Genomic DNA, 9,193 nt, shown 5'->3' on the forward strand with positions numbered 1-9,193 from the left:
CACCACTAGAGGGATATCTTCAACCACCAACTTACTATCCTGAGATAAGGCCGAGTATAGCCCACGAAGATCTGACCGAAGTTAGCTTGCAGGCCCCCGGCCCGCCAGAAGGAGTCGCTAGAACACAATGAGACAAGGAAATCTTCCCGGCCAAACCCTTCCCTAACCACGCAGAGCCAATTGTGCGCCGTCCCATGGGGTTCCCGGTCACGGACACTGTGACACAGCATGGGATAAAATCCAAGACAACAAAATCCAAGACGACGCCATTGGACATTACACAACAAGTTGGAAATCACAAATTCAACATGAGCGGTTTGGAAGGAATCAGTGGCTAACTGCAAGAGTTGCAAAGCAAGCATTATTTTGCTTCCCTTGCTATTCGGTGGAGAGGGTGTGTGGCCTCCTTTTCCAAGCTTAAAAGGATAAACATTCACACGCAACTCCATGGGCCAGAAAAGGTTGAATATATTGGTGTGACCTCTGCTGAGTTCAAAACAACTGGAAACTCAGAACTGGGAAATCTCATATTTCAGTGAGTTCAAGACAACTGGGAACTCGGAAAAGAACAAGCTCCAACTAGGAAAATACGTTTTGAGCGGTCATCCAATTCGAAATTCCAAGTCAGGAACTCAGACCTCTTTCTAGTGGTCCGACCTGAGGTCATGATTAAACATTGTTTTTTTCTGAATTCTCAGTTGTCTTGAAAGCACCATACATCCACAGAATGCCAGACTTTGATGACAAAGTTTCATGACAAAATTTGGCAGCAAGGACCGCCGCGCCACCTTCCTGTTCAAGTGAGCACAGCACAACGGTGAGTCCAAAAATGTATTGTATACTGGTGCATAAATTATGTAAAATACCAGGGAGATATTTATTTTCATTTGATTTCACCTTTATTTAACCAGGTAGTCTAGTTGAGAACAAGTTCTCATTTACAACTGCGACCTGGCCAAGATAAAGCAAAGCAGTGTTACATAGACAAAAACACAGAGTTACACATGGAATAAACAATAAACAAGCCAATAACACAATAAACAAGTCAATGACACAGTAGAAATAAAGAAAGTCTATATACAGTGTGTGCAAAAGGCATGAGGAGGTAGGCAATAAATAGGCCATAGGAGCAAATAATTACAATTTAGCAGATTAACACTGGAGTGATAAATGAGCAGATGATGATGTGCAAGTAGAGATACTGGTGTGCAAAAGAGCAGAAAAGTAAATAAAAACAGTATGGGGATGAGGTTGGTAGATTGGGTGGGCTATTTACAGATGGACTATGTACAGCTTCAGCGATTGGTTAGCTGCTCAGATAGCTGATGTTTAAAGTTGGTGAGGGAAATAAAAGTCTCCAACTTCAGCGATTTGGGTGTTGTTATCGTGACCAGTGAACTGAGACAAGGCAGAGCTTTACCTAGCATAGACTCAGTACCTTGACTCAGTACCTTGAGCGTGGCTGAGGTGCACCCATGACTGACTCGGAACCCGATTGCACAGCGGAGAATGTACGGTGGGATTCGAAATGGTCAGTGATCTGTTTATTAACTTGGCTTTCAAAGACTTTAGATAGGCAGGGCAGGATGGATATAGGTCTGTAACAGTTTGGATCTAGGATGTCACCTCCTTCGAAGAGGGGGATGAGCGCGGCAAATTTCCAATCTTTAGGGATCTCGGACGATATGAAAGAGAGGTTGAACAGGCTGGTAATAGGGGTTGCAACAAAGGCGGCGGATAGTTTTAGAAAGAGAGGATCCAGATTGTCTAGCCCAGCTGATTTGTACTGGGCCAGGTTTTGCAGCTCTTTCAGAACAGCTGCTATCTGGATTTGGGTGAAGGAGAAGCTGGGGAGGCTTAGGCGAGTAGCTGCGGGGGGGGGGGGCTGTTGGCCGGGGTTGGAGTTGCCAAGAGGAAGGCATGGATTTATCATGGATTTATCGGTGGGGACCGTGTTACCTAGCCTCAGTGCAGTAGGCAGCTGGGAGGAGGTGCTCTTGTTCTCCATGGACTTTACAGTGTCCCAAACCTTTTGGAGTTAGAGCTACAGGATGCAAATTTCTGCTTGAAAAAGCCAGCCTCTGCTGACTGACTGCGTGTATTGGTTCCTGACTTCCCTGAACAGTTGCATATCGCGGGGACTATTCGATGCTATTGCAGTCTGCCACAGGATGTTTTTGTGCTGGTCAAGGGCAGTCAGGTCTGGAGTGAACCAAGGGCTATATCTGTTCTTAGTTCTGCATATATATTTTTGAACGGGCCTGCTTATCTAAGATGGTGAGGAAATTACTTTTAAAGAATGACCAGGCATCCTCGACTGACGGGATGAGATCAATATCTTTCCAGGATACCCGGGCCAGGTCAAATAGAAAGGCCTGCTCGCAGAAGTGTTTTAGGGAGCGTTTGACAGTGATGAGGGGTGGTCGTTTGACCGCGGACCCATAGTGGATACAGGCAATGAGGCAGTGATCGCTGAGATCCTGATTGAAAACAGCAGAGGTGTATTTGGAGGGCAAGTTGGTCAGGATAATGTCTATGAGGGTGCCCATGTTTACGGATTTAGGGTTGTACATGGTGGGTTCCTTGATGATTTGTGTGAGATTGAGGGCATCTAGCTTAGATTGTAGGACTGCTGGGGTGTTAAGCATATCCCAGTTTAGGTCACCTAGCAGAACGAACTCTGAAGCTAGATGTCTAGATGTCAATTCACAAATGGTGTCCAGGGCACAGCTGGGAGCGGAGGAGGGTCGATAGCAGGCGGCAACAGTGAGAGACTTATTTCTGGAGAGATTCATTTTTAAAATTAGAAGTTCGAACTGTTTGAGTATAGACCTGGAAAGTATGACAGTACTTTGCAGGCTATCTCTGCAGTAGATTGCAACTCCTCCCCCTTTGGCAGTTCTATCTTGACGGAAAATGTGGTAGTTGGGTATGGAAAACTCCGAATTTTTGGTGGCTTTCGTAAAGCCAGGATTCAGACACAGCAAGGACATCAGGGTTGGCGGAGTGTGCTAAAGCAGTGAGTAAAACAAACTTAGAGAGGAGGCTTCTGATGTTAACATGCATGAAACCAAGGCTTTTTCGATCACAGAAGTCAACAAATGAGGGTGCCTGGGGACACGCAGGGCCTGGGTTTACCTCCACATCACCCAAGGAACAGAGGAGTAGGATGGTGGTATGGCTAAAGGCTATCAAAACAGGTCACATAGAGTGTGGGGACAAAGAATAAAAGGAGCAGATTTCTGAGCGTGGTAGAATAGATTCAGGGCAGAATGTGCAGACAGGGGTATGGTGGGGTGCGGGTACAGCGGAGGTAAGCCCAGGCACTGAGGGATGATAAGAGAGGTTGTATCTCTGGAAATGCTAGTTATAATGGGTGAGGTCTGTAACTAAGAAAGTGTACTGTAGCTAAGAAAGTAATACTAAGTGTATGTTGTGTAGTAAGCTGTTAGTTGCCCATGTGCCTCACCATAATAATTTGGTCCCTTTCCCCTTCATAACTTTGCCATGGTGCACATGTACAGTTGATGTCGTAAGTTTACAAACACTTAGGTTGGAGTCATTAAAACTAGTTTTTCAACCACTACACACATTTCTTGTTAACAAACTATAGTTTTGGCAAGTCAGTGAGGATATCTACTTCATGCATGACACAAGTAATTTTTCCAACAATTGTTTACAGACAAATTATTTCACTTATAATTCACTGTATCACAATTCCAATGGGTCAGAAGTTAACATACACTTGACTGTGCCTTTAAACAGCTTGGAAAATTACAGAAAATTATGTCATGACTTTAGAAGTTTCTGATAGGCTAATTGACATCATTTGAGTCAATTGGAGGTGTACCTGTTGATGTATTTCAAGGCCTACCTTCAAACTCAGTGCCTCTTTGCTTGACATCATGGGAAAATCCAAAGAAAGCAGCCAAGAAAAGAAAATGGTAGACCTCCACAAGTCTGGTTAATCCTTGGGAGCAATTTCCAAACGTCTGAAGGTACCACGTTCATCTGTGCAAACAATAGTACGCAAGTATAAACACCATGGGACCAAGCAGCCGTCATACCGCTCAGGAAGGAGACGCGTTCTGTCTCCTAGAGATGAACGACCTTTGGGGTTAAAAGTGCAAATAAATCCCAGAACAACAGCAAAGGACCTTGTGAAGATGATTGAGGAAACAGAAACAAAAGTATCTATATTCACAGTAAAACAAGTCCTATATCGACATAACCTGAATGGCCACTTGGCAAGGAAAAAGCCACTGCTCAAAAAAACGCCATGAAAAAAGCCAGACTACGGTTTGCAACTGCACATGGGGACAAAAATCGTACATTTTGTAGAAATATCCTCTGGTCTGATGGAACAAAAATATAACTGTTTGGCCATAATGACCATCGTTATGTTTGGAGGAAAAAGGGGGAGACTTGCTAGCCGAAGAACACCATCCCAACTGTGAAGCATGGGGGTTCCAGCATCATGTTGTGGGGATGCTTTGCTGCAAGAGGGAAATAGATGGCTTCATGAGGTAGAACAATTATGTGGATATATTGAAGCAACATCTCAAGACCTCAGTCTGGTAGTTAAAGCTTGGTCACAAATGGGTCTTCCAAATGGACAATGACCCCGAGCATACTTCCAAAGTTGTGGCAAAATGGCTTAAGGACAACAAAGTCAAGGTATTGGAGTGGCCATCACAAAGCCCTGATCTCAATCCTATGGAGAATTTGTGGGCAGAACTGAAAAGGAGTGTGTGAGCAAGGAGGCATACAAACCTGACTCAGTTATACCAGCTCTGTCAGGATTAACGGGCCAAAGTTCATCCAATTTATTGTGGGAAGCTTGTGGAAGGCTACCCGAAATGTTTGACCCAAGTTAAATAATTTAAAGGCAATGCTACCAAATACTAATTGAGTGTATGTCAACTTCTGACCCACTTGGAATGTGATGAAAGAAATCAAATCTGAAATCAATAATTCTCTCTACTAGTATTCTGACATTTCACATTCTTAAAATAAAGTGGTGATCCTAACTGACCTAAAACAGGGAATTTATTACTTGGATTAAATGTCAGGAAATATGAAAAACTGAGTTTAAATGTATTTGGCTAAGGTGTATGTAAACTTCCGACTTCAACCGTAGCTTAAAGCCTGTTTTAGAGAAATGTCATCATCGAATATTGTAAGAGCTTTCATTGACTGCTTATATGCCCCCATTATTTACCCTACGATTCTGACTTGGTGTACAGGGAGAATATAGTAAGAACAGCCTATGTTTTGAATTCTGTTGCTGTACATTTAAAAAATGCTGACCAAATAGTTATATTGACTACGTCCACCTTAAATTGCTCATTACTGTCTTCTCAAAATTACGGATTGCCTCTTATCTGCTCATCGGTCCCTTATGCCATATTTTGTGCATCTCAATTGTCAGTAGAAACCACATTTGTTTAAGCAAGTCAGCCATGTATTCACTGAATGTGACAAATAAAGTTTGATTTGATATCTGCTATGTTTTTTGAATGAGGCTGAATGAACTGTTTCTCTGCCCCGCTGATAGTCAGGTGTTGTGGTGGTAAGGATTAACGCCATGGTAGTGAAAAGAAGGCTCTGCTGTTGGGACAGCTTTATGCAGGTCCTAACAGCTTGTGGGTACCTTTTGTGGGTACCTTTTTTCACTGTTATAGTTCAATTTATGTGTTGTTTAGCTTTGCATGCATGCATCAACAACAAAACAATTGGGGAGTTTGCCCCACCAAGATTTACATGCTAAAATCGCCACTAAATATCTACTATGTTATGTACAGTAGATGTACTTCTTATAGGGTACTGTAAGAAGTCTAGTGAAACTGCTGGAGTGTTGAGAATGTTACTAGCTTTTATTAAAATTGGGTAATTAGCAGTGATGTATATACACCCTGGATTGGTAATGTTATTTATTGGCTATGCTATGTATTGGCTATTGAGAGGCGTTGAAAACACCGGTCGGCCATATTGGCACTCCCCAGTAGAAGCATTCCTCTATAGGAATGAATGGAATTCTACAGTATTTCAATTAAATGTTTCAACAACATAATTACATGTATTTAAGTATTCTGTAGTGGGGACATAGATTTCAGTAATCTCTCAAAAAAATTATACTTCAGGGAAAAAATTGTTTTGTATGTTTAGCTCACATAATATAATTTAAAAGTATGCATTAAGGTTAAGGTGTCTGTAATATGATAAACGTGTCATAAACAAATGTAGTCATTAATAAATTAATTTCTATTGCATCCAAAATATTTTTTACAATGGTGAGGGATGTCTTATTGGTCATCTAGTGTAGCCTATATATAAATCATTGGTGATTACAGTGTCACGTGAAAACCGTGCTAATAAGTGAATAGCCATCTTAAAATACCACCTGACCCATTGCATTTAGGCCAATCTGGACTCAAAATGTCCCAAAGTAGTCCTAATGATTCTGAGATTTACACTCAAATAGTTGCAGCTCTATTCCAATGAGGCTATTCAGTATTATCACACCTGGGCTGCAGTCACCTATCCGGACCCGTTTTACTGCCTTCGCGGAGCCCCACAGGGCCTTCACAACTGGACTGCCGACGTTATCTACCCGAAGGAGTTATTCGGCTGGCTCCTCCGTCGCGACGTTACCTGAACGCCCATCTGCGGCCTGCTAACCGTTAGCAGCCGGTAAGACAGCTATCTGAATAGACAATCTGACAATTTTTTTATTTTTTATTATTATTATTATGTTTTCTTCTTGGGCCTCTATAACTATATCTATTGTTTTTATTTTTGTTGTTGTTGTGTGATTTGGATTAATCCCCTCTACCACACGGAACCCCACTAATCTACTGACGGAACGCAAGAGGTGGCTAACAACAGACCTCCATCCTATGCTAGCTTGCTACCGATGCCCTGGCTAGCTGTCTAAATCACCAACCAACCTCTCCACTCACCGGACCCTTTTGATCACTCGACTAAGCATGCCTCTCCTTAATGTCAATATGTCTTGTCCATTGCTGTTCTGGTTAGTGTTTATTGGCTTATTTCACTGTAGAGCCTCTAGTCCTGCTCACTATACCTTATCCAACCTATTAGTTCCACCACCCACACATGCAATGACATCTCCTGGTTTCAACGATGTTTCTAGAGACAATATCTCTCTCTTCATCACTCAATACCTAGGTTTACCTCCACTATATTCACATCCTACCATACATTTGTCTGTACATTATACCTTGATGCTATTTTATCGCCCCCAGAAACCTCCTTTTACCCTTTGTTCCAGACATTCTAGACGACCAATTCTCATAGCTTTTAGCCGTACCCTTATTCTACTCCTCCTATGTTCCTCTGGCGATGTAGAGGTGAATCCAGGCCCTGCAGTGCCTAGCTCCACTCCTATTCCCCAGGCGCTCTCTTTTGACGACTTCTGTAACCGTAATAGCCTTGGTTTCATGCATGTTAACATTAGAAGCCTCCTCCCTAAGTTTGTTCTATTCACTGCTTTAGCACACTCTGCCAACCCGGATGTTCTAGCTGTGTCTGAATCCTGGCTTAGGAAGACCACCAAAAATTCTGACATTTTAATTCCAAACTACAACATTTTCAGACAAGATAGAACTGCCAAAGGGGGCGGTGTTGCAATCTACTGCAAAGATAGCCTGCAGAGTTCTGTCCTACTATCCAGGTCTGTACCCAAACAATTTGAACTTCTACTTTTAAAAATCCACCTCTCTAAAAACAAGTCTCTCACCGTTGCCGCCTGCTATAGACCACCCTCTGCCCTCAGCTGTGCTCTGGACACCATATGTGAACTGATTGCCCCCCATCTATCTTCAGAGTTCGTGCTGCTAGGCGACCTAAACTGGAACATGCTTAACACCCCAGCCATCCTACAATCTAAACTTGATGCCCTCAATCTCACACAAATTATCAATGAACCTACCAGGTACCTCCCCAAAGCCTTAAACACGGGCACCCTCATAGATATCATCCTAACCAACTTCCCCTCTAAATACACCTCTGCTGTCTTCAACCAAGATCTCAGCGATCACTGCCTCATTGCCTGCATCCGTAATGGGTCAGCGGTCAAACGACCTCCACTCATCACTGTAAAACGCTCCCTGAAACACTTCTGCGAGCAGGCCTTTCTAATCGACCTGGCCGGGGTATCCTGGAAGGATATTGATCTCATCCCGTCAGTAGAGGATGCCTGGATATTTTTTTTAAATGCCTTCCTAACCATCTTAAATAAACATGCCCCATTCAAGAAATTTAGAACCAGGAACAGATATAGCCCTTGGTTCTCCCCAGACCTGACTGCCCTTAACCAACACAAAAACATCCTATGGCGTTCTGCATTAGCATCGAACAGCCCCCGTGATATGCAGCTGTTCAGGGAAGCTAGAAACCATTATACACAGGCAGTTAGAAAAGCCAAGGCTAGCTTTTTCAAGCAGAAATTTGCTTCCTGCAACACTAACTCAAAAAAGTTCTGGGACACTGTAAAGTCCATGGAGAATAAGAACACCTCCTCCCAGCTGCCCACTGCACTGAAGATAGGAAACACTGTCACCACTGATAAATCCACCATAATTGAGAATTTCAATAAGCATTTTTCTACGGCTGGCCATGCTTTCCACCTGGCTACTCCTACCCCGGACAACAGCACTGCACCCCCAACAGCAACTCGCCCAAGCCTTCCCCATTTCTCCTTCTCCCAAATCCATTCAGCTGATGTTCTGAAAGAGCTGCAAAATCTGGACCCCTACAAATCAGCCGGGCTAGACAATCTGGACCCTTTCTTTCTAAAATTATCTGCCGAAATTGTTGCCACCCCTATTACTAACCTCTCTTTCGTGTCGTCTGAGATTCCCAAAGATTGGAAAGCAGCTGCAGTCATCCCCCTCTTCAAAGGGGGGGACACTCTTGACCCAAACTGCTACAGACCTATATCTATCCTACCGTGCCTTTCTAAGGTCTTCGAAAGCCAAGTCAACAAACAGATTACCGACCATTTCGAATCTCACCATACCTTCTCTGCTATGCAATCTGGTTTCAGAGCTGGTCATGGGTGCACCTCAGCCACGCTCAAGGTCCTAAACGATATCTTAACCGCCATCGATAAGAAACATTACTGTGCAGCCGTATTCATTGATCTGGCCAAGGATTTCGACTCTGTCAA

The sequence above is a fragment of the Oncorhynchus kisutch genome, linkage group LG17 (assembly GCF_002021735.2).
Source record: "Oncorhynchus kisutch isolate 150728-3 linkage group LG17, Okis_V2, whole genome shotgun sequence".
Taxonomy (NCBI): domain Eukaryota; kingdom Metazoa; phylum Chordata; class Actinopteri; order Salmoniformes; family Salmonidae; genus Oncorhynchus; species Oncorhynchus kisutch.